Here is a 27,304-nt window from a genome sequence, read left to right on the forward strand (position 1 = left end):
GTCCTGACGATTCTATGCCTGTCTGTATTGTTTGCAAGAGAGTTGTAAATACACGGCCACAGTAGTTATAGTTAAGTTGCTAAACCCATACGAAGAACACTTTTTGTGTGGCTTATAACTTTGCTCTCCCTGGAGGAATCCACACCAAACTTTGCAAAGAAAGTATATGGCCCACTCTGGATTATTTTGCAAAGTTTGGTGAGGTTTGGTCCAGAGGGGGCAAAGTTATAGTGAGGGTCCCAAAATTTCTTATTTTCCCATAGACTGAATGGGGAAAAAACTTTGCTCACGCCTACAGTCCAAACCGCTGGATGGATTTTCACCAAATTTGCGGCAGGAGCAGTGGCTTTATCCCGAAAGCGTGTTTTTGTAAATTTGGTGAAAATCCGTCCAGTAGTTTTTTTTTTTTAAATGGCCAAATGGTAGGTCACAAAAAATTAGTGATATCTATGTCCGCTCTGCGGACACACTTCCCTGTTCGCTCTGCGGAAAGGACAACGATTGGTTAATCGGCTTGCGTCACGTCCGCGGACATGCAACGTGTTTGCTGATTGGATGGTGAAGAGCATGAAGTGTGTAAGATTTTGGGAAACGTCCGCCATCTTGGATTCGCGGACAGCGGCCAGTGTCCGCGGACATCACAGTAAAATCATATTAAAAACACAACATTGCACTTGTCAAACTTATCAAATAATCTCTGAGGAGGTGAGAGGTGATGAGGATGGGATGGGATATGGCTGCAAGAAGGAAAAAAAAACAGGTGTTTTTAGCCGTGAAAGTCTGCAAACAGTTTGAATATTCACAAACAGTCCTGTAAAGTTCACGGCACAACTTAATCGAACTGCATGAAATTTTGCATGTATATTTCTGACCTGAGTGAGTATGCACAGTTTGGTGGGATTCTGTCACAAGGGAGTAAAATTAGAGGGGGTCCCAAAAATAATGTAAAGGCTTATAAATGAGGTGCCATTTGACAAATCTTCACTTAATTTGGGAAACCAATAATTCATTTAGATATGAATGTTTTTGCGAAGTTTGGAGGGATTTTGTGAAGAGGGGGCAAAATTAGAGGGGAGGGTCCCAAAATAATGTAAAGGCTTATAAATGAGGTGCCATTAGATTAATCTACACAAAGGATTGCAAAAAGGTTATAGATCTAGATATAGATGTTTTCGTAAATTCTGAATGGATTTTGTCAAGTGGGGGTTAGGTTATATGATGATTGTATGTGCATACATTTGACACTAATGAACATTTGACTTTATAATGCAATAAAACATGAGTGGATTTCCAGCAAACTTGCGTAAGTAGCATTGGCAAGGACCTACAAGCATGTAGCTACAAAAAATAAATAGTCGTATACCTTTAGTGACTGAGGGGTAGCCTGTGGCCATGGGCAGTGGCCAGATTGTCCGGGTCATGGAATAAGGTCATGATCCAGACAATCTGACTACTAGGCATGACCACAAGGGACAAAACATAGGATTAAAGTGGCCATTTCTACCTGGAACTGGCTTTGTGGTAAAGTTATTCAAATGTAGGATACATCTGAAAGGGAAGAAAAATATGCTTGTGGTAATATGGTCATAGGGTTCTCTGTTTTCCTTCTACAGGCTGCCATGGAAAGCGAAGAGGGGCCCTGTATGGAACCTTCGCCTTCCCTTTCCATGTTGGCTAAGGATTTTCCTTCCAACACTGGGATGCCGTAGGTGTCCTGGTGTAGGAAGAAAAATCCTCTTTCTTAGCACCCTGGGTTCCCGCTTTGTGAACTAAGGGTGCTAATGGCCTTGATCCCCCATTTCAGGGGGCTGTGACGTCATCACGCCATGGCGTGATGACAACATACTTCCATAACTCCCACTAGATACATACACCTAAGCGGAATTCCCTTTTGTGGAACAAACACCACCAGAGGCTGCTGATAAAACCCGTATCTTGATACAGATTGGAGCTCCTGTACAATGTTAAATGGTCTACAATTTGAACTCCACACCACCTAAGTCGAGGCATGGACCTGAGACCTCCAGGTAATTGCTATCTAGATATATTCCTAGTGAGTGATAGACTGTGGAACAACAGATCATGGTTTCTTTGTTGTTTCTTATAATAAGAGATCTTTACTTATACATATTCTTTCTTTTATTAAAAACAGTTAGCTCGTCTTTTTAAATTGGTCTTAGATTTTTTAAAAGTTAAGGCGATTGACACTCTGTGTCAACTAAACACCAGACCGCTGATTATAATGAGACCCCCTAGAGATAAGTGATCATCTAAACGATAATTACTGCAAAAAGTGATTATGATAACATGCCAGAGTAATTTACTACAAAAATACAGAATCTAATTGTAGCATTATATGTTATAGGTGATTGAGAAAAAAGATAAAGAAAGAGAGTGTGAAAGCGGGTGAACAACTCCTGAAGAAGGGGATCAACCTAAACCCCGAAACGCGTCGAGTTAATGCTATGAACATTTGAGGACCAAGAGGTTCAAGAAAGGAAATTGTAAAAAATTTCCCAAACTGCATTATTTCTAGTATGCCTTTAATACAGAAGTGAATGTTTTGATGAATTGGTGTGAATTGAACAGTTAGTGGATTACAGCAACAATCAATTAGAAATATACAATTGTTTACTAAAATACTGGTTTCCCAAGTTTTTTCGTTTCGAATTATTATGATAAATGTAAAAAATATTGATTGTATTTACAGTTGAAAGGGTGTGCAGGGGACGGGAGTGTTCCATAAGTGTATGGAGACCTGTTGGTTTTTCATGGTAAAGTAAACAACCATAACTCGCGCCACCACCGTGCACTGCTAAGGCTAACACCCAGGACATCAAAGATGACATCACAAATGTCACTTGATGACATCACTGATGACATCACATGTGAAATACATTTTGGTGAAGTTTGAAGTTTGATAAAGGTGGTGACAAATATTACTTTTAAAAATAGTAGGATACCTGTACTATGTCTTGCTAGATGTAGATATTGTGGAATCTGCCAATTGAAATCTGGGAGAGTTTCACAAAAGTATTTTTATGCAGGAGGCTGTAAATGACAGGAAACATCGACTTTGTGAGTAAAAATGTACATCTGAAATGTTGAACCTAGGTAATAGTGTTACATGTGGAGTTGTTGGATGTGGTTGGAGGATGCATGTTTGATTGTTTGAAAGTATCCAATGAGCGATTGTTATATAGATACAATTAAAAAGCGTAGAAAGGCTGCCCTGTGTAGCATTGTCCATGGAAGTCTGAGATAGTCTGCTGACCCGCACATGCCATCTGTGTCTTTTAAGGACACTCTGCATGGAAAGAGGACTGTGGAGACTGCAGACAGCCGCAAACATTTGCAGACATCAGGGGATTAGCCAATGAGGTGCTGTGGTTGTCGTGGAGGAGTTGAAGTGTACAGGAGCATGGTTTAGAAAGTGTGTGTGAAGGAGTGGATGGATGACTATGGCTATGAAGAAGCAGCGTGCGGGGATGTTGGAAGATACATGGCTACATTGGTTGAAGGTTTATACAAAGCACCTTTGCATCTCTGTTAATCTTGGATTAGAAGAACTGGAGGTATCGGGTATGGTGTGCTTGGATTAAACTGTAAGGGAATATTACAGTTATGTGAGAATTCGATAGGGTTTAAACATTCAGACATCATTATAGTATATTGTGGAGGCAACAGTTTTGGGTATGTGACTGGAATATCCTTGCAGTTTGCCACAAAGGATATGTTCAAAAGGCTAATGAAACTGTTTCCAGCTACAAATAATATTTTCAGGGATATCTCAAAGGCAAATGTGGAAAATGGCAAACTTGTTTTGTGCACAAATTGAAAAAGCCAGGCGAAATGTGAATACAGCTGATTGTGTTTTTTTTTTTACAAGATGTAGGAATGGCATATCTCCACAATGATAATATAAAGTTTCATGGACTGAACATTTTTTTCAGAGACATGGAGTACATTTAAAAGATGTTGGGTAGTAAAGCATCTGTTGGTAGGTATAGTACATAACAACAAAAAACGTTTGGATTAGTTTTTGTAAAAGTTGTAAAAAACAAATAAGTGCAATACCGCATTTTTTAGTACAGTACATGAAAAAGGTTCATTTAAGAGTCACCATTGTACAATGAAAAAAAGTAAATTGAGTTTACACCCCCTTTTAATTCTCTGGGAATTCCACAGACAGTAAAACTGTCCACAGACTATATTAGTGTGGAAAAGGGGGGTGAGTAATATTGATGGTAGTGTAACAAGAGTGGGAAGTTTGAAAGCCATAAATAATGTTTAAACACTTCCCACGCTTGTTAAATTGCATGTTAAAATTTTGAATGGCAGAGAAAAGGGTTTGGTACATAATTGTACTACTGTCACATTTTCTTTTCTTTGCCATGCAAAATGTCTACAGTTTTCTTTAGCACAAAATGTACTGCTAATGAAAATCTCAGAAATTATTATAGACTCTTAATAGTTTAAGTATAAATATAAAGTGGGTGGAGTCCATAAGAGTAGTTTTTGTCTCATTGATTTTTAAACTTTGAAAGGCGGTTCCATGAGGAACCTTTTTTTTGGTATTATTATTTTCTTGGCAGAGGGAAAGAGGGAGCAAATCAGGGAGGGATGGAAGAAGGGAAGGGCATTAAGCACCATAAGGTAGGGACAACTGTACAAAGGAAGATGTAGGGCTTGCAAAAACAAAGGTGGCAGAAATACTTTTCATGCACCCTCTTTGCCGCTGTGAACGTGATTTGGCTTCCCTCCTCCCTGCAGATGGATGTGTCACAGTACATACATTGTAATGTGGACTGCACAAGGTACGGGTAAACAGCCAATTTATGTGTTGATGAGAAAGAGACTCTAATACGCCAACCTGGTTTCTGAATTGTTTGTTGGTGAGTCAATTTTAGAACTGGTACATTGAGACTTTTCTTGAGATCAAAAAAGAAAATCCAATTTTATTTCTTTTCACAAATAAGGAAAATAGTTTGGTGTTACATCACACCTTGTGTTTTTTTGCTTCATTCAAATAGACAGTGAATATGCATTTTCACAATGTTGCTAGTAAAGTAAATGATATTCCCATGTAGTTTGTAAAGCAAATGACCCTGTCAAATGATACTCTCAACACGTTTTCCCCCATTGATTGTGACAACGGTTCATCAGGAGAGAAAGTGCATATTCTAAGACTCAAAGAGAAAAAGAAAAAATAAAAAAAAAAATAAACCATATAATAAATGTAGTGGTTAAGGCCAGCAGGGGGCTATTGCACATAGTTAACAATTCATAGTTGTAAGAATAATTAAACTATATATCTTCAAAAGAAATATTAATAAATAAATTGATTTACTCACCCTAATTCTTAATTCCAAAAATATAAATCTTGTTGTATCAAATTTGGTGGGTTAAGGTGGTACTGGAAATCCAATTGGTTGAAAGGGTAATTAACCAAGTCAATGGGTTAAAGGGTCAATGGGTCAACAGCCTCCTGCATGGACTGTGAGATGGCAAAAGGAATCCTGTGCCCCACATCAGTGTCCTGAGTGCTGAAAAGAGTGGTTGAGGAGTTTGTAGTGACCGAAGTAATCTGACTTTCTGAGTAGGGAATCTCCTTTTTCAGGGCAGCTGGGTGGAAGGTGCGGGTGTGGCGGCACATGGAGTTAGTACCAAAGGATTAGTGCTGTAGGGTATTTTGTGGAGATTTGGGGCCTGACAGTATTTTATTACCGCCGAAAAATAACTTAGCAATAATCACTCCTTGTATTCAGATTTGGCCATGTGCAACAATAATACAGTGAACATGCATTATTTCAGCACCCAGACATGCATATTTGGTATGCGTGGTTGGTATGCGTGGTTGGTGGTATTTTGGTGAGCATAATTCCCTTGTTTTATTTGTGGCCCCAATGTCCAGAATCCCTTATCTTTGCTTAGATTTTTCGTGTAATCACTAGAGAGACCTCAGACCTACATTTTAGGAATACCACATTTTCAGTGTTAGTGTTAGTGTGCCACCATGGGCGATCTCACTGACTTATTTACGACAGAGAGCTATATGTGGTAATTTTGTGGTAATTTCCACTACCTTATATACGGTAGGGAACTATGTTCAGAGAGTCCCTCTTCCCGTTGGCTCATGTACCTCCAACGAGCTATGCTACAAACAATCACTCTCAACTGTCCATACTGAATATGATCATGCACACATCTGTCTTAAAATGACAATTGCATTGTTTAAAATTCTCCCCTCATCATCAGCACTGTATTGGTAAATATAAATACACCACCCGTCTGCTTTCAAATATTTTTCTGTATTATAAAAGTTGCATTTAAACACGATCTCACTCTTTACAGAAATAAATAAAATAGCACAGTAACAGCATTGTCTGTGATACACTGAAAAATAAATGGCGGAGAACAGAACACAATTTGCAACATTAACGTGAGATTAGGGCACCGTAAACTCCTTTCCTACTCTGACTGAACATTCTCGTACACACTCTGCTCCCACACTTATGTAATTACCTTATCTGTTCAGTCAAGTTTTCTTTAGCTGTTCTCTTTCTGAATGTGGCTCCCTTGAAGATTAACCCCAGTGAAAAGGAGCGCCTTTCCTTCTCAAACCGGGGTCATTGCCTGGAATTCTCAGCTTTTGCAGATAGGAATGCTCCAACCAGGAAAAAGGTCCTTCTCCCAGCTCTGCCAAATCTTGACTGCCCTTCTCTCTCCTCAAACTCCCCCCAGCAAACCTCTGATCACTCCCTCTAGCATGATACTTGCCATGACGCTGCTCCAATCAAAATCAATCATGCCATCTCCTCCTTCTCTACACAATGGCTCATTTTTATAGTAATACTTTGTAACCAACTGATTTCCTGTTCTTTCCTGTTCTTTTGCTTCCTGTAATTATGTGGACAGGGCAGCAGAGAAAAAAAAAATGGATGTGCGTTTCACTTTCAGAATAGGCCTAATTCTGCAGTGGAGACACATTTTTATTAGTGGATTATGTTAACTTTAGTTTCATTAGTCAGGTTAGTTATGAGTAATGTTAGTTATTATTTTCAAATGTGTCTCTCGCACCATAGGCATTTCAGGTGAAAAATAGTGTGCATTTTTGAATGTGCACGTGTGCTTTTAACTGTAAAAATAGATTTGCATCTTATATGTTAAAATCGTTTTTGACTGAATAGCCTGTCTTTCCTTGTTAATCTGGTAACACATATAGCAATGCACCGCACCCTTGTGGTGGTGCTGCAAAAAAGAAATTGCTACCTGTGCAGTAGTGCTGTACTCTGTGCTGTTTGCTACCTGTGCAGTAGTGCTGTACTCTGTGCTGTAACACGCCAAATATCCTTACAGTGCCACTTTTGGCTACAACAACAAGTACAATTTTGCACAGTGCAGCACAAGGTGGGAAGCCTGAGTCTTTGGAACCCCACCAATGGTTGTGAAAAACCTCCACACCCACGACTCGTTCTGAAAACCTGACATAGTAGGCACTTTCTCCACTACATCTTTTTTGTCCTCTTGCTCCTACATGCCATCTTCTGCAGGTCTCCTGTGCCCCTCTCCAGATCCTTGAGGTGTGTTGGTGGTGGTAGTGGCCCCTGAGGAGCAGGGATGGCCATTTCAGATGCCATTGTAAAGTTGTTGCTGCTGCTCTCAAGATAAAAAGGCCCTCTCTAATGGTGTGCCGGATTAGGAATGCCTAACAGAAATTGGAGGGTCCCCTTGGAGGAACTGCCATGAACTACCATGCTGTCCACAAGTTCAGTGCCCAAATAAGTCCTTGAAAAGTTGTGAATTTTTTAGGAATGAAGTAAGAATGGTACTAGGAGTTGTGGATGGGCAGCATTTTAACTTGAAAGTCCCTAGAGTGGCCTAAGAATCAAATGTAAAGATGTCTGTGAAGGGCAAACACTGATCGTGGACACATCATTGTGGTGAATGGCTGAGCTCACATGATGATGTCCAGGGACATCCACAGGCACGTCATGATGTCTGTGACATACCACATGACTTATGGCATAGTTTATTCATGGTGTGGTGTGGTGTCTGCACTCGGACAATGATGTTCGTGAACAGATTAAAAGTGTGTAGTTTGCTCACTGGACTAGGCGGTACGTTTGCAGACCGCCAAACATCATTCTGCATCACTCGTATTTAAATATGCAGACTTGGACATTATTATAGTATGCAGACATCAAAGACATGTTTAAAAAACATTTTTAGAAACATTGCAAAATTATATTATTTTATTTATATCATATATTTAAAAAGATAAATATTTGTTGGACTAACATATACAGATTACATTTATAATTATTTGTTTTAAGAAAGGTATCAGGAATCAGAGTAGAAAAATAAATAGGGGAATTTGGAGGTCGAACATTTTCATGATTGGTGTTTAGGAAAAGGGGCACAGGTATATGTGTGGCAATGAAAATCAATATTACGGATCACATGATTCTTTATGTAATTAGACAGTTCAACAACTACATTTTTTAAATGAAACATCTCAGTGCATAATCTATTAAATTTGCTTTCAACAGTTTCTATTAGCCCCGTATTTGTATTTAGAAATACTTCTTCAATATAACTGTCTTACTTTTTTTCTTCTTGGACTTTGTGGAGAATAAAATATGTGAACAAGTTATAATTTAATAATTGATTATCAACATGAATTATTTCATTGCATTGTAAGGTACATATGTGTATTTACCATTAATAGATTGTTAATCGCTCATGTCATCTTTAGGGAAGTACTCTGCCAGCCATTCAAGTGTGCTTGCCATTTCTGTGGAAATGTGTGATGAGTAATGTTAGTTATGTATACAGTATTATTAATGTATTTAGTTCCTATGGAGACATTTACAATAAAAGGGAAGGAAATATGTACTTACTACATTTACAGAGTTTGTTTTCTTGTGCTGTGTTCTTGTGTTTCAGCTCCTAAGAGGTGTTGAAGTGAATTGTCTGCATAAGGTGTACAGTTATATGTACTATTTGGTAAAATCCATAATATTGTGGAATGTGTAAAAAAGAAATTACATTTGAAGACATACAAATGTGTGTATATGAATGTTTGAGTTGTATTAATTGTTTGTAATGTTGGTGTATGTATATTGTTTGTGTGAAAAGGAAACATGAAAATTGTGTTTTTGGGTTTAGTTGCTGCCACCTGCTTCTAGGAATGTCCATGGATACAACATGTAGTCTGTAGGAAATCATGAATAAGTTCCACACACTGCTGTAACATTATGAAATATTTTGATTTATTAAAACCATTGCAATTCAGTGAGCAAACATTGTTAAAGGGACGTTATGGTTAAGTTGCACTAATGCAAACCTATAAAATTCAGTGAAAACATGTTGTTAAAGGGACTTTATGGTTAAGTTACAATAATACAAAGATATCAAATTCAGTGAAAAATCTAAAATGATGGGATTATTTTTAAGGAGACATTAAGGTTACAAGTAATACTGAAAAACCCTTATAATTTGCAGTTATGGTACGCTAAGAAACCATAACTCGCACCACCGTGAATGGTGTCCTTGATCGCAGACAGTTTAAAACTGCATTTCCCACCAATCTAGGGTGTTTCAAGCTGAAACGTTACCCTTGCACAGCTCCCAGACGCACAACTTTTCAAGGCATATTTTTGACTTGGCTGTCCACGGACGGTACCTCAGAGAGGACCCACACATTATGTTTCCTCATTCTCAATCTGGTTATCCAGGAGAGAGGAGTGGCCTACATACATAAATCGTATGCTTCCAAAAACATAAGTTAGCACAAATACTGCTGACGTAGCTATCAAAACAAATGCAAATACTATACCAAATGTCGCTTTAGCTTCCCTAGACCAGATTGCCCAAAATGAAAAGTAAATAGCTTCATGTCCTCTGTTAGACACAGCCTAAAAGGAAAATCCCCTAGAAACACATACAACATTAAAAGAAACTAAGCATCCAAGTACATCAATGATTACAAAGCAATCATTGCCCTCTTGTTGAATGCAAACATAGACCTACAATACATTGCAGACAATTCCACTGCAGTTACACGATATGTCACAGCCTATCTCACTAAAGCTGAGAAAACAGAGCTAAAGACTTCTGGGATGATATATCATCTGTCAAAACACCATCACAAAAATTGTACAGCTTTGGTGTAAACATTTTCTCCCATAGAGAATGTCACTGCAACAACCGTTTAACAGGTACAGCCTTATATAGCAAATCTGAACACATTGTCCGGCTAAACCTTGATCCAGCTTCATCTGAAAAAGAGTGCTAAAATCCTATCAAGAGATAGAATACATACCCACAAATGATCCCAACAGCAAGGTCATTTAAGAAAGAAAACAATGTCCTTGACACATACTACCCAAACAGAAGTAGTGCTTTGGGAAAACATGTGTCTGTCCGACATTGCCCAAAACTACACCTACAAAAACAATGTCACACCAAATGAGACAACTTGTAATTATTCAGTCTCAACTTGTGAAAGAAGCCTAGTGTAATTTACGGAACACAGTCTAATTAATCATATAAAGTTATCATATAATTCTCCACAATATAGAGAAGTGTGTTACATGGCCCTACTCCAACTTTTTAAACCTTGGAGAAAGGAAAACAAACTATTAGGTGACTATGCCTCATTTGAAGTTGCATTCAAAGCAAATAAAAGCAGTATTACAAATGACAATTTCAAACAATACAAAGAAATGGTGAATAATGGATGTCTACAAGAGGAAGAAATTGAAGCTCAACTAGATAAAGACATTTCTCAGGGCAGTCACACTTCCTTTATAGGAAGACTGGAACCACTTACAGAACCACTAATTCTAAGTAAAGTAGAAATAGCAATGACAGAGGTCGAAAATACCATGTGTCAATACAAACAATCTGAGTAAGACTTGTCAGTGCTCGAAACACAGATAAAAGATGAACACCTACCATTTATTTAGAAGTCACTCAAGAAATTGAACATGATTTTAAACATGAAACTAAAACCTGTAGCTGTAAAACTTATAAACCTCTGCTCCTGTATATAAGTGGTGAAGCTGGTTCTGGTAAAACATTCTTAATTAAAATAATCAGCACATTTCTACAAAATTTAACAAACAACCTTCAGCTTTAGTAAGAGCCCCTACAGGTTTAGCTGCCTACAACATAGGTGGTGTAACTTTACACCGACTACTGCGAATCCCCGTAGAACACCAAAACAAATTAGAATGCTATACATTATCAGCAGAAGGTAATACTGAAGTACACAGAATTCTGAAACAGATGAAAGTGCTCCTCATAGATGAACTAAGCATGGTTATCAACCTCATTTTGTCTTTAATTCATCTCAGAATGCAAGAAGTTCTAAAAACCAACTGCGAACAACTGTTTGGAGGAAAACAAGTTATTTATTTGGAGACCTCCCACAGTTAACACCAGTAAAAGTTCAACCTATTTTCAAAACATTAGGCCACAAACAATGCTGAAGTACGCTTGGCTGCATTGGAAATGTACATCTCTGGCAACATGTTTACAACAAAGAACTAACTCAAATCAGTCTGCAGACCTCAACTATGCTAACATTTTAAAAATGTTTGTATAGTTTGGGCACTAGGCTTAGACTCGACTTGTGCTATCCTCAGAGTATTTCCTGTTTTTTTTTTCAGTTTTGGCTTGAGCTGCGAGGTTGCCGGTGATTGATGTGTTGCCCATACCTCATGTATTCACTAGAAATTATTTTTGTCCGGTTTACCTTATACTTACAACCATTAAAGACGCATGATATTTTAAGGTTTATGATATTAAGTTTTAATCTTTTCTGTCATAGTTATTGTTTTGTAACCAATATGTTTATTGACCCTTCTATATCTTTATCAAGGCCAATATTCCACATATGGTTTCCACGTTTGCAGGTTGTGGGGGCTCAGTTTTCTGTTGTTGCATGCAGGTGGCCCCTTCTGGGGTCTATCTGTTCTTGGCGAGTCTGAGCTCCCTTCGGGTACCTTACAGCACACCCAGAGGTTCCTTTAATCGCATTCAAGTCCATTATGAATGGGATCGCCTAAGTATCAGATATGGCAGGTTTTGGTTGCACCACACCAGAGCCCTTTCTGCTCCTGCTTGCAAGCACTGTCACTTATCATTTTGTTTTATACTTTTGTCTTTCCTTATCACATGCGCCAGTAATGGTGTTCTCATAACATTAATATCTAACTAATGCTTTGGCATACCATTTTGCCTAATTGTCAATCGTGCATTTTTTCAGTAATAACATGCTCCCTTTCCTTTTGATCGTTTTGTCCGATATCGCTTTGTTTCACTTATCCCACACACATTTTATTTGCATGTGCCATAACATGGTTGTTTACCTATGATGTCACTGGTGCGACGTTGTCCTACGGCACTATTACGCGCCAATTTTTGGATTGTTTACCCATTACGTCATTGGTGCAACGTACTTTTTGTACGACGCCACTTTTGCAACCATTGTGACGTTCGCGTTAGTATTTATTTGACCAACGCTATCAGGATAGTTGCTTTCTGGTAATTCCCTTCTACAATTGGATGCTCAAATGTACAAGTAGGTTTGCTGTGGTTATTGTTGCTTTACCTTTCTTGCATTTTGTGCGTAAATATAACTTTTCGTGTTGTATATACTCAGCTGCTATTAGGTTCAGTGTGGCAAGTTATGACTATTTTAACTTTTCTACAGGTTATATATTGATACTGCCATTCTGGCGTCTACACTTTTTTGGCACGGGTTACCAGTTTCCCATTTGATTACTCGAGTGCTCCATTAGGTATGTGGTTTCATTGTGATATTATATGTCAATTTTGATTCATGACTCGAGTCCTTATATTATACGTTTTTTTTGGATAACAGCACAGAGAGCGTGTTTAGGAATACACAAGTACAATTGACTAACGTTTGGTAAGTGGTTTACTTATTTTACTAGCATGCGTGCTTGCACTGGATTTGGAGTAGCTCTGTTCATGCCTCCTGCTCCATCCACCTTTTGATGGGGTATCTACTAGATTTTAGTGTTTCTGTTGCTATTTACACTACTGCGATTAAGGTAATTGGTGCTTGCTGTGCACGAGTGGTGGCTCCGGTGATTTGTGCATCCTATGGGTTTTTTCAGTTACCCCCCACTATACATTCTAATGATGTATATATTCAGTGAGTTCTTATTACATGTCATCATGGTTACAGTACCGTACACTTCATTACTCAGTATTATATTTTTATTTGTTTTATCATATTGTTTTCTTTTCTTTGCAACTGTCTTCGCTTCCTTTGCTCCATTCTTCAACCCGGGTATGTGGTACGCTAATATATTTGTATATCTCTATATGTGTAATACTTATGACCTTTAATGTTGGTTGTTGTATTATTTTGTATTTATCCTTGATTTGTCATTAATCTTTTCATGTATTTGACAATATTCAATTGTGTTTTGTTTTATGATAATTTGCTTTTGGCTTTGTGTACACAAAATTAATTCAGCCTTGAGAACGACCTGCGTGTCGAAACACGTGTCGGCTGTTTCTGTTTCAATTAAAGCATCAACAATCTTATCATTGTGCCTTACTGTTTTAAGTGCTAAGCGCATTACCACCTCACCTCTTCCTTTACCAGTTTCCAGTACCAGCCAGGGTGGACTGGCTGGCGTAGGTGGTTCTGCCGCTTGCACTACAATTTGTATTACGATACCTCAGTGTAATCAGTGATCACTAGCGCACAGACCCTTGTTTGCGACCCCACGGTGCTTTTCTCTGACTAATTAAACAATTACCTATCTGAATATACCGGAAAACTGGGGAGAAGGTTCATTCTGAGAGCTTAATGGATGTTACAACCATGGTATTTCAGTGTACTGCAGGTGAGTCAAGAGGTGTACCATGTGACTTATGCGGCCATTGCCCGGTGCATTATCTGCTCTGCATCAAAACCCTTTGATTTGGTGAGCGTCACCTGTTGATTTGTGTTTTATTCCATATGGCAGACAGGCCAGCAAAGAAATGAGTGGCCTCTACCCAGGGTAGACATTAGCTGCACTAGCCAGGTGCAAAGTTTCAGCTGACGAGCGCATGTGAGAATGTGCATCACTGTGTTTAAAGACCTGACACCTCTGCAGGATTCATAGTCACAGCATTGGAAGTGATTTGGTTTGACGGGTAGCACACGAAAAAGGTAGTACCAATGTGTACACAGTTTGAATTTCACCTCCTCCAATGGAGGGACAATTCAATATTAACCAAGAAGTCAGGAAAGCTTGTGGATACAAAAAAACGAATCTTCTTTGCAGATACATATCTTTTTGCTACAATTTGGAACGTCACACTTCTGCAAGCAATTACACTCCATGAGCCCCGTTCTAAGAGAGAAAAGTTAGAGCTAATGCCTGCATCCTCCTGTTTTTAAAGAAGATTGTCATCACCTGTGTATTACTATGCTGTGTTAGCAGCGCTAATGTTTGATTCACGTTGGTCCATTGTTAATTTCTGTTTTCCTGGCCGTAGCGTTTAAGCCATCATTCTATGTTCGTATGTTTTTACAGTAAAGAAAGCCTTGCAATACTGATGCATGCTACACACATTATGTGATGGTCCACTTACGAATGCAGCTATTCCTGAAATCGTTTTGTTCATTAGTAGATATGCACTGAAGCATGGCAACTTCAGTATTTGTAGCCTCTATCCTTAAATGCTATTAAGAGTTTAAATTGGATATTGAAAACGTTTCTTATTTATGAGTGTAGAATGTGTTTATCTTAAGCAAAATCCTTTCGAAACTCTGCTTAATGTTCTGCCACTAACTACCTTAGTGCATCAATTTGGCATCTCCTCTAGCCTCTTCATACTGTAATATTCCACAGCTTAGCTGTTGCATATCTTTGCAAAGATGCATTTGACCAAGTTTGTTCTTTTGGAAAGAAGAATGCTTTTCTGTTGACTTGCTGGAGTAACATTGAATGCATCACTGATACAGATACAAAACCTATTGATCTTCATCTGTTGAAAAATTCAAGTATTGGTAATGTGTGCAAACATCTGTTTTAGGCCCTAGCCACACACGCAACATCCACATCCACCAATATGCTGAGGATACACTGCTATACCTCAAGAGCAACTCCATTAAGGACATCCACAGGCTCAAAACCTGCCTCTCCCTGAACCAGTCTTGGATGTCCAGTGCATAATTGAAGCTCAACCACTCTCAGACAGAATTCCTACTCCACACCAACACTGAACACACAGACATACAGAAGTGACTATCAACCATGAACCCTCAGGGCTTCACACCCAAACTCAACTGCTGTGCCAAGTCCCTTCAGTTCCACATTGACAAACACCTCTCCTTCAAGAATACTGATGGGGTTCTCCACTAATCACTCCCAACATTAACAGTCACCTTCAGAGCTTGAACACAAAACACACATGCCAAATAATGTCTGCTGACACTTTGAGATTGAATCCTCCTCCAAACAAATATCAAACATAAGAACACTATGGGGGTAATTCAAAGAATTCAGTGCACAAGTGGCGCACGCAGCTGGCGCACAGTGTGCACGTGCGGCAGTCTGCGCCAGCCACGTGCGCCAAAATCAATTTCTGCGCACAGAGTATTCATGGATTTCAACATCCATAACCAGCGTGGTACAGAGTAGCGCAACGACCCTGCAGCAGCACCAGTTACGGCCCAACCCCTCCCTGTGCGCACAAATCCCATACACGGCGCACAGGCCAGTGAACCAGCACACAGACCCCCAACCACGAAAACGTCTGTAAAACTCTCCGCTCATCCCTCCGAATACATGTACCCCGCAGTGTGGGGAAAGTTTCACACGTGATTGCCCCTGTGCAAGAGGGGTACGTGTATTTCGGGTGTGCGCGGGAACTTTCACATGCGATTGGCCCTGTGCAAGCGGGGTACATGTATTTCTGGGGTGCACAGGAATTTTCACACACGATTGGCCCTGTGCGAGCGGGGTATGTGTATTTCGGGGGTGCGCCGGAAGTTTCACACGCAATTGGCCCTGTGCGAGCGGGGTATGTGTATTTCGGGGGTGCGCAGGCACTTTCACACGCGAATGGCCCTGTGCGAGCGGGGTACGTGTATTTTGGGGGTGCACGGGAAGTTTCACACGCGATTTCACTGTCTTAGCGGGGTACGTGTATCCAGTGGGGTGCGCGGGGTGTTACACACGTGAATTGCCAGTGTGGGTCCTCCCAGGTGTGCCCTCGACCACCTCCCCAGCCTGAGCAGGCAGCCCACACCACAGGGGACTACACTGCACCCCTGGTCATGTCCCGCAGGCAGCCCATCCACCATGGGCATGCCCCCCAGCCAGCCCACATGTCACCTTGCACTAGTGATCACTGACTCATGTCCCTCAGCAACCCCACCCACCCAGCATTGACGAGCACCTGCCAGCAGGCCCCGACTCATGTCCCCCTGCACCCCCACCCACCCAGCACTGACGGTCACCTGCCAGCAGGCCCCGACTCATGTCCCCCTGCACCCCCACCCACCCACCCAGTACTGACGGTCACCTGCCAGCAGGCCTCGACTCATGTCCCCCTACACCCCCACCCACCCAGCACTGACGGTCTCCTGCCAGCAGGCCCGACTCATGTCCCCCTGCACCACCACCCACCCAGCACTGACGGTCACCTGCCAGCAGGCCCCGACTCATGTCCCCCTGCACCCCCACCCACCCAGCATTGACAGGCACCTGCCAGCAGGCCCCAACTCATGTCCCTCAGCACCCCCACCCACCCAGCATTGACAGGCACCTGCCAGCAGGCCCCGACTCATGTCCCCCTGCACCCCCACCCACCCAGCACTGACGGTGACATGCCAGCAGGCCCCGACTCATGTCCCCTGCACCCCCACCCACCCAGCACTGTCAGTCACCTGCCAGCAGGCCCCGAATCATGTCCCCCTGCACCCCCACCCACCCAGCATCGACGGGCACCTGCCAGCATCGACGGGCACCTGCCAGCAGGCCCCAACTCAAAGATGCACAATCATGGGCCTCATGTGCACCAAAATCCCACAGCATGCCACCCCAGTCTTGAGAGGCAATCAAGTCCCCAATCCACCCCACACTGAAATGGCTATTCCATGACACAAAATGAAAGTGAACTATGTAGATCAAAATATGTCCCTCACACACACACACACACACTGGGTGATTGTCTAAATCCACTTTTTCACATGCAGTAACCCAATGAGCGAATACCAAACATGGAAGTAAGAAACAAAAATGTATTATTAACAAAATGAATGAAATAAAATAAAAGCATACAACATATTTCAAACGATGAAATGAAATGTATCTCCGAAACAGAATAAAAAAACATATGAAGAACCAGTCCAAAGTGATGAAAAAAAAAACGTGTCCAATATCACGGTCCATCAAATGAAATCCAAAGGAAACGTAATTGAAAAATCCATTGATCCATGGTGATTAATAAAATAAAATCCTCACATGATCCACTGTTCAAATATGTACACCAAGTTCATCCATTGTCCATGAGCCCAACGAAAGAAATGAAACCTATCCAAAAAACTACCTAAGAAAAGAACTATATACAAAAGTGTGGGGCACAGTCCAATCACCCCAAAATAATGCAAAACGAAAAGGAAACCTAACACTAAAAACGATTTACAATGGCGGCGGGCTAGTCCGACGGCTCACTTTCCGATGTCCCAGGACAGGGCATCATCAAACTCCTGCTCAATGTCCTGGAGGCAGTCCTCTTCCATGGTCCCGAGGGTTCGCAGGAACGATGCCATGTTGGACACCAACTCCCTGCGAATAGCCTCGAGGCACTCGGCCCGCCTCAGGGCCCTCTGCATGGAGTTCTCCGCCTGACCATCGTGAGCCGTGCCTCTTCCGCCCGCTGCCGCTCCGCATCTATGGTGTGGCCCAACCGCTGCCACATGGAAGACACTTCCCGTCCTGGGTCCTCCTGCCCTCTGGCCGATGCCTGCCCCTCCGATGTTGAAGGCCCCGAGCCATCATTGCTCCCACCATGTTGCTGCTGCTGCTGTGCCTGTGCCTGTGCCCTGGCTCTTGCTGCCTGCATGTCCTCCTCCGGCTGGGGTGCAGTTGTCGTGGTGGCCACCCCTGCTGGACGTCCGACTCCCGACTGTGGCAGGGATGTGTCCTCCACCAGCCTGGCCGCTGGGTCATAGGCAGCTCCACAGGGTACCCAGGTGATACATGGGTGGGAAGATGGCATGGAGGACGACTGGCGCATAGGGGGTTCAGGTGAGGAGGGGGTCAGAATAACGTCCAGCATATGGAGGAATCCAGCCCTGGTGACCTGTCCCAGTAGGTCAACGTGGTCAATGAGGCATCCGAGATGACATGCAGTGTCTTCACGAAAACACTGCAGGCACCTTGCATGCCCCGTTGACGCAACGCCATCCCAGACAGGACAGGCTCAACCCGGTCCCGGATTGCCAAGTCTGCAAGGAGAGGAAGGCCAGTTGTTGTGCGCTCATCCCCTCCCTGCAAAAGGGTCTGGACGTAGGCATCCCTGCTGGTGCAGGATGATGCAGTCACAGGATCGGGGGCAGGATTACACACAGGCACCTCCGCGCGGCCTGTGCTGCCTCCTGTCCCTGCCCCTGCACTGCACCACTAGCACCAGTGGAATCCCCACCTCCAGACCCCGTGTGTGTCCCTTCCATGGACACCTCCTCCACCAAACCCCCCACCAACCTGGATGACCCCATGCCATCTTCCTCCGTCGGACCCTGTGGGGTCTCAGCTGCCCCTTCTGCTGCCGAGGAGTCCACCTCCGACCTCCGCCTCTTGGACATACCCTCAGCATCTGCGGCCTGGGACACGGCACCAGACTCCTCACTCCCCGACGAGATGACAACCTGGGAGGGGAGCCAGGCCTTGCGTCTCTGGTTGGTGGTGCGATCCCTGCCGCTTTGCTCCACAGCACCCTCTCCGCCCTCTTCATCAGCTGATGCTGCAGACAGGGAGAGATAGAACACAGGCATCAGGGCACTGTACAATGGACTGATACACACATGACAGTTGCACATGAGTGGCAGTGTAAAACTACAGACATGGCATCACACTCCCCAACACACATGCCATTTCAACTCACACACATGAGCAAATCAACAGGAATCTTGCACCAGGCAGCACCGTCCATACACAAACAACAGCACGAGCAGCCGAAGGTGAGCCTGATGTCACATGGAACACGGGGAGTGCACAACACATGCACACACACCACCAGACTTACATGCATGTGTACATCTCCACCAACTGTTGCAGAGATGAGATCGCCATCCATGTCACATCTCGCATTCAGCCTTCTATATGTCAGTGTTACATGCATCCATGTTGCATCAGAGTTGCACACTTGTCAAATACACCCACATGCACATGTGCATAGTGCAGATATATGCAGCATGAACCAGCATCCATGAGTGACACCACAACCATGCCACAGTACATACTCATAATTCATTACATGTGTGCACCCACACATACATTTGCACAGCATGCTTACCAACACATACACCATCGATGTGTCTCACACTTGATAGGAATCACATGTGGCAGGTTCACGTCCCTGTACATATGCAGCCATACATGCCCCTACAAAGATGCACACTCCTGGCACACCACAACATGCACAGCGTGCGATCAGTATGCATGTACACTTACCGCTCGACTCCAGACAGGTCTGCCCCTCAAGGACCTGGACATGGAGCGCTGGGCGTATGCGTTCCAGGACCCTCATCTGGTTGTCGGTCAGGTGGACCCGGCACCCCTTGGCATCCACTGCCTTCAAGAGGCGCCAGGCCTTATTGAGGGTCCTGGACCTGAAGCCTGGACCCAGTGCTTCCGGATGTGTTTGTTCTCGTGGACTGCCACCCCTGCCTCATTGATGGCAGTCACGATGCCTATCCAGATCCTCTTCCATCCTTCATTGTCGGCTTGCGAACTTCCAAATAGGGCATCATACTGCCCCAGGACGTGCTCTACCAGGAAACCAACTTCCCTGGCACTAAAGCTGGTGGCCCTCTGCCTCTCTGCCTGGGAGTTGCCAGTGGTGCCAGATGGTGTAGTGTCCGACATGGCAACCCCAGAGGCAGGTGTGGGTGGGCAACTGGGTACTGGGGCTGGGCTGTTGAGCGATGGTATCCCAGTCGGCAGTCTTCAGTTCCAGCAGGGGTGGTCACAGCAACTGCACCCCTGGCTGACGTGCAGGCAGCAAATAGCAGGGCACATGGGCAGCAGGCAGGCAGGCAGCAGCAGATGGCAGGTGGGAGCATGCTCGGGGCTCTGGGGGGCAGGAATATGGCCTTCTGGGCAGGAGCATGGTCTTCCGTGTGTTTTCGCGTGGCCAGCTTGATACGAGTGATTTGGCACGTGAAAAAAGTGCACATCAGCGTGAAATCCGAGGACAGGCCCTTAGTGCGTAAGCGCGTCTGTGATGTTACGCGTGCGGGCGTTTCCCTCGTGACATGTACATAGTGGTTCAGTGCGTGAAAAAACTGCACATCCGCGTGTGAATGCATGTAATCCAAGGAAAGGGCCTACGCGCGTAAGTGATGCGACGTGCAGGGGCGTTTCCCTCAGCATGGGTCAAAGGTGAGTGGGGCCAGCAGCTCGGTGTACGTGCCTTTCATGGAGACCGACGTGTGTGTTGCTATTTCGCGCGCCATCACAGCTTCACAGCTGATCAAGGACGTATCTCTTCTTTTGGCAGGGGTATTGGTTACGCAGGTTTTTCATCATTGCGCTAGTCTGACGGTGAGTCGTGCACGCTATTTTGCCCACTGCGGGTGTCCCTGTGTATCGCATACCCGTTTTCAAGGTCATAGTAGCCTGCATGTCCCACGCATACGCGTTTTTCGTGTTACTGGGTGCCACTACATACTGCAGGAGGTTAATTCCATGCACGTAGGCTGCAGGGGTTGGCGCACAGTTTTACTGCAGTTTTGGGGGTGCCTGAGCATTGCGTGACCCATCACTACATCACCAGTGTCACATACAGCCTTACAGGTGCAGGGGTGCTGTTAACATCTTGCATCCCACCCCTTTCCCCCAATTGCCTAGGACAATTGTGGTGTACACCTCCCATTGGCACTCCTCCATCTGTGCCGGCACTACTCCATCTGTGCCATGGTTGGGAGGCCACCAAAGGTGAGGGGTGCCTCAGTTGGGCGTCCTCCTCAAGGCGCGCATGGTCAGGGACGTGACTGGGGTGACCAGGGAGTAGGGGGACCCCAGGGTGTCCAGGGTGGCCACAGAGGGGGAAGAGGCAAGGGTGCACCACTTGTGCATCATGTTGTGCCATGTGTCGGTGCAGTCATGCCACCACCCCCTGTGGTTCTAGGAGATGCAGCTTCTGCATCTGGCACTGGTGCCCGTGTGACCCGGCAGTCCGTTTCATCGACTGCCACGGTGTCATGATCTCTGCTTCCAAAAGGTCAGGGTTTTCCCAACTCCCTTGGAAGCAGATCCATAACCCAGGTTCCGAGTGCCAACCAGTCCCAATTGGGACCTTTTGGACCCAGTCCTGGCGCCAGTGGCACTGGGATCATAAATATGTCCAGTCCCAGCGCTGGAAGCGCCGGGCTCATAATGCTTGGGTGGACTTACCTGCAGCAGACCATGCTGCTTACTTGCCTGCCAGTTGAGCCTCTGATCCTCTTCTGTTTGGAACTACTTTTCCAGTTGGGTGGGGCAGGAGCCACTCCCTAGATTCAGAATACTGGAACTCTTCTGGAAAGCAGGAACTCTTTTCTTACCTAGGCGTGGCTGTGGAAGGAGACACCTAAGCACTACAGGAGGCTATTTAAACCACACCCGGTGGATGAATCTTGCTTTGCTTTATTCTGCATCCTCTGCAGCAGAACGCTCATCGTGTCTTCTGCATCGGATCCTGGGCCTAAGGAAAAAGGCTTACCATCATGAATCCAGTCTTCAGCAACACCTATAAAGACAAGAAAGAACAGGTTAGCATTCCGGCATCTGAAAGACAAAGGCTTACCTACTCTTCGTGCGCTCCGGAGGTCTTCACACTGCATTCCGGCATCTGAAAGACAAAAGCTTACCAACTCTTCGCACGCTCCGGAGGCCTTCGGCGCTGCATCCCGCATCTGAAAGACAAAACAAGGTGCGTTTAAAGACATTGGGGAACTTTAATACTCACGTGCCATTACTCCTTTCCACATCTAACCCAGTGGGTATTCCGGCACCGTGCAGCCGCTCCGAACTCGTACCTGCAAAATAAAAAGACAGTTAGAGCGCATCGTGAAGCAGGCAACAAGCGCTTACTTACGTGCTTCCAGGCGCTTCTATTCATCACGGACTCCATCTTCAACTCACTTCAGCCCGTCATCCGCCATCGCCGGAACCCTGCAAAACAAGAGACATCATTACTAAAGACTTTAAAGACAATAGAATTACTCGAAACTTACCGTTCGTGCAGTAAACGACGGACAGCAGTCCTCTGAAGTCAAGAGGCCTGCGCTACCTACCCAGTGAAGAAACTGGTTACAGCACCCTGCCCCGAGGCAGATGGAGAGCTCGGCATTCACTTACCTAAGGTGAGAGCGTTAACCTTTGGGGGTCTACAGGAGAGCAAAAAAGGAAAGAGATAGGGACACCCCAATAACCCCAGTTCATTAATCCCATATTTTCTATCTGCAGACATCTCACTCTTGAAGTCAGGCATACAATGCACAGAGGTCCAGCCCAAAGAGCCAACCGGGTGCTACACATCACCTTTGAAGATACGGTAGTTGCCCAGTCAAGACCGGCGCCTCTGCGAGAATCAGGTGAGCGTTACAGAACGCAAAGCCTACCGCAAAACTCTCGCCCAGGCGCTATGGAAACCTCGGATACTGACCACCTAGCCCGGTTACTTGGGGAACTAAGGGCAGAAATGCATGCAGCTCGTCAGGAAACAAATGCTCTAAGAAGGGAACTAATTATTTCCAAGGAGAGAACAGACGGTCTTGCTAGACAATTGCTACAGTCACAAGCCGGACAGACCCCGTTACCCGCATCAGGGGCAAATCTTCCTTCAACATCCTCTATGAATCCAGTGCAGATCAACCTACCTGGGAATGTACCTCTGGCTCCGCCCGAACGATTTTCTGGTGACCCAAAGAGGTTTGCAGTATTTATCAATCAGTGCCGGTTGCACTTCTCATGCCGGCCAGCAGCCTTTCCAACTGATCAAGCTAAAGTAGCTTTTGTACTTTCGTACCTTAGTGGCAATGCGGCAGACTGGTCGATCCCTCTAGTTAATCAAGATGATCCGGTTCTCCTTGATTTTCAAGCCTTTCAGCTTAGTATGGAAAAACTGTTCGCAAGACATTCACAGGGGCAGGCCTTGGACAATGAGCTTCTTTCGTTGCGACAGGGTAATCAAGACCTTTTGGCTTATATTGCATCTTTCAATAGACTAATAGTGGAAACTCAATGGCCTGAGGACAAAAGGATTACGCTGTTTTATAGAGGTCTACGTGGAGAGCTCAAAGACGTTTTAGCCCAAGTAGTGAATCCCCCACAAGACTGTTCGGATTATATAGACTTGGTCGTTCAAAGAGATCATAGACTGCAGAACAGGAGGGCCGACCGTTCCAAGTTTGATGCTCGAGTATTTTCCAAATCGCCAACTCCTTCCAAAGGAGTAGACTCCGGGGAACCCATGCAAATAGAGGGTCTGAAAGGTCCTCTAACACAAAAGGAGCGGGAAAGGAGAAAACAGTTGCAATTATGCCTATATTGCGGAAACTCAGGGCACTTTCTTCGAGACTGTCCGGTGAAACCTGCCAAGAAGGCAGTAGGAGCTGCAGTTACCAAAGTTACAAACTCTGAGCAGGGAAACGACCTCGCCCGACAAGAATAGAGGTCCTCTTGCCGAGCGTGAAAACCAGTTCCGTGACCTCGCATTTCGTGATACCTATGGTCCTCATTAGCCCTGATAATCCGGATCGATTACATGCAATTGAAGCTTACGTCGACAGTGGTGCCATCGGCAATTATGTGGATCATGAAATGGTTTTGAGGATGAATCTAACTCTTTGTCCCAAGGCTGTAAAGGACGTCATTACTACAGTGGATGGTACGGAGATAGCTTCCGGGCCAGTAACGCATACCACTCAAGAGGTGACGCTAGTAAGTCAAGATGGACACCATGAGAAGATAGTGTTCGATGTGATCAAGGCCCCTCAGTTTCAGATTATTCTAGGAATACCTTGGTTAGAGAAACACAATCCTCTGATCGGTTGGCGAGCAAGAACGGTCCAGTTTCCAGAATGTGTCTCTACTTGTCACCCTCCACCTGGTGTTGCACTGGCAGCAATTTCTTCAGAGACTCCCCAGTTACCTCCCGAATACCTAGAATACCAAGATGTTTTCCGGAAGGATCAGGCTAACTCTCTACCTCCTCATAGGTCTTATGACTGCCAGATAGACCTGATACCTGGATCTACTCCTCCTTGTAGTAGAATTTATGCCCTCACCGAGCCTGAGAACCTTCACCTTCGACAATACCTGGATCAATACCTGGCGAATGGGTTTATTCGTCCTTCCAAGTCCCCTGCTTCTTCAGCTTTGTTCTTCGTTCCAAAAAAGGAAGGAGACCTTAGAACTTGTATCGATTATCGCTCCCTGAACCAGATCACCGTTAAGAATAGATATCCGTTACCTTTGATCCCTGAACTCCTGGACCAAGTCAGAAAAGCATGCATATATACAAAGCTGGATCTTAGAGGAGCTTACCACTTGGTACGAGTAAAAGAGGGCGATGAATGGAAGACGGCCTTCCGCACCAAGTATGGGCTATTTGAATATCAGGTCATGCCCTTCGGACTTTGCAATGCCCCGGCCGCCTTTCAATATTTTATGAACGATGTCCTCAGAGAGCTCATAGATGTGTGTGTTGTTGTTTACATTGACGACATCCTCGTTTATTCTTCATCGGAATCTGAACATCGGAAACACGTGAAAATGGTCCTCGAAAGATTGCGTCAACACAAACTTTTCGCTAAGTTGGAAAAATGTGTTTTCAACGTGACTGAAGTTGAATTCTTGGGATTCATATTATCACCTGGCGGAGTACGTATGGATTCAAAGAAGGTCGATGCAGTTCTCAAATGGCCATCACCATCCTCCGTAAAAGGTGTGCAAAGCATGTTAGGCTTCGCTAACTTTTACCGCAGGTTTATCCCCGAATTCTCTCGAATAGTCCAGCCCATCACTGCCTTGTTAAAGAAAAACAAACGTTTTGAATGGTCTACCGAGACGGAACAAGCTTTCCAGGATTTGAAGACTAAATTTATCTCTGCACCAATCTTAAAACACCCTCACCCCGAGCTCCCCTACATCGTGGAAACTGATGCTTCAAGCCTTGCCATGGGGGCAGTTCTATCACAAAAGGACCCGGTAACCAATCATTTGCATCCCGTGGCATTTTGGTCCCGCAAATTCTCGCCTCCTGAAATCAATTACACGATTACTGACAAGGAACTTCTGGCTATCAAGTCTGCCTTTAAGGTTTGGCGGCATTATCTGCTGGGGGCCCGACACACCATTACTGTGATTACGGATCACCGAAACCTGCAATATTTGAAAACCGCAAAAGCCCAATCCTCTAGACAACTCCGTTGGGCATTATTCTTTGCCGAGTTTGACTTCATAATTACCTATCGACCTGGTACCAAGAACGGTAAAGCCGATGCCCTTTCTCGGATGGGAGTGGAAGAACACTTGATCAACCCTAAACCTGTACCAATCATTCCCGAACAAAGAATTCTGGGTGTAATCGCCACAGAATCCATAGAGGAAGTTAAGGATAAAGCCAGGCAACTTGTAACTCCAGCAGACATACAGAATTGGCATCTGCAGGGAAAGGACTTTGCAGTAAAGGACAACTTATTGTATTTCCAAGAACGATTATACCTACCCAGCACAGATTTACAGAAAAAAGTAATCTCTTGTTATCACGATTCTTTAATGGAAGGTCATCCCGGTATGGCCAAGACCTCAGAAAAGATCAAGCGCTACTTCTGGTGGCCGTCTTGGAAAAAAGATATCAGAGACTTTATAATGTCCTGTGGAGTATGCGCCCAAAACAGGAGTCAAAAGGAAAGACCAGCAGGCCTCTTACGCCCTATTGACATCCCACCCCGCCCTTGGCATACGCTTTCTATGGACTTCATCACCGATCTACCTCCATGCTCCGGATACAATACGATTCTAGTAATCGTGGACTTATTCTCCAAGATGGCGCATTTCATTCCGCTCAAAGGCTTGCCAACAGCAGCAACTCTGGCCCGAGAATTTCTCGAAAACATCGTCCGACTGCACGGTTTTCCTTCGGTTCTAATTTCGGATCGAGGTAGTCAATTTATTTCTCATTTTTGGCGAAGTTGCTGTCGGTCGGCTCAAATTGATGTGAGACTATCGACCAGTCACCACCCTCAGACCGACGGACAAACCGAGAGGACCAATCAAACTCTGGAACAGTATTTACGCTGCATGCTGCAACAAACTGAAAAAACTTGGAAAGACATCCTTTGGATAGCCGAATATGCCTACAATAACTCTGTCCATTCGGGAACTGGGAAAACACTGTTTTTTCTTTTGTACGGCAGTCACCCTCGAACCTCGGAGTTGGATCCCCTCCAAGATCTTGAAACACCAGCAGTAGACTACCTGCATTCTACAATCACCCAAGCCTTTAAGGAAGCTGTTTCTCACCTTCAAAGGGCTAAAGAACAATACAAGAAAGGAGCAGATCAACATCGGAAGGAAGCCCCTCAATATCAAGTAGGGGACCAAGTCTGGTTATCCACCAAATATCTACCTCTAAAAGGGCCACGCACATTCAACCCAAGATACCTTGGTCCCTATTCCATCACTACCATAGTAAACCCAGTAGCGGTCAAGTTGGACTTGCCCCCGCACATGAAGATACATCCGGTCTTCCACGTCTCTCTATTAAAACCCGTGCAACCTCAAACCCGACTAACTAAATCTCCAAAACCCATCCTAGTTGATGGAGAACTCGAGTTTGAAGTCAAAAGCATTCTGGACTCCAAGATCTCCAAATCTAAACTATTTTACCTAATTGACTGGAAAGGCTATGGCCCCCAAGAGAGATCCTGGGAACCTGCTGAATATGTCCACGCTCCTCGCCTAATCAAAAGATTTCACCGAACATTTCCTGACAAGCCAAAACCCCCGGAGAAGCCCGGTTTGGGAGGGGCCTTGAGGGGGGGTAC

Source organism: Ambystoma mexicanum, chromosome 5p, assembly GCF_040938575.1.
Source record: "Ambystoma mexicanum isolate Mex_15411 chromosome 5p, UKY_AmexF1_1, whole genome shotgun sequence".
NCBI classification, from domain to species: domain Eukaryota; kingdom Metazoa; phylum Chordata; class Amphibia; order Caudata; family Ambystomatidae; genus Ambystoma; species Ambystoma mexicanum.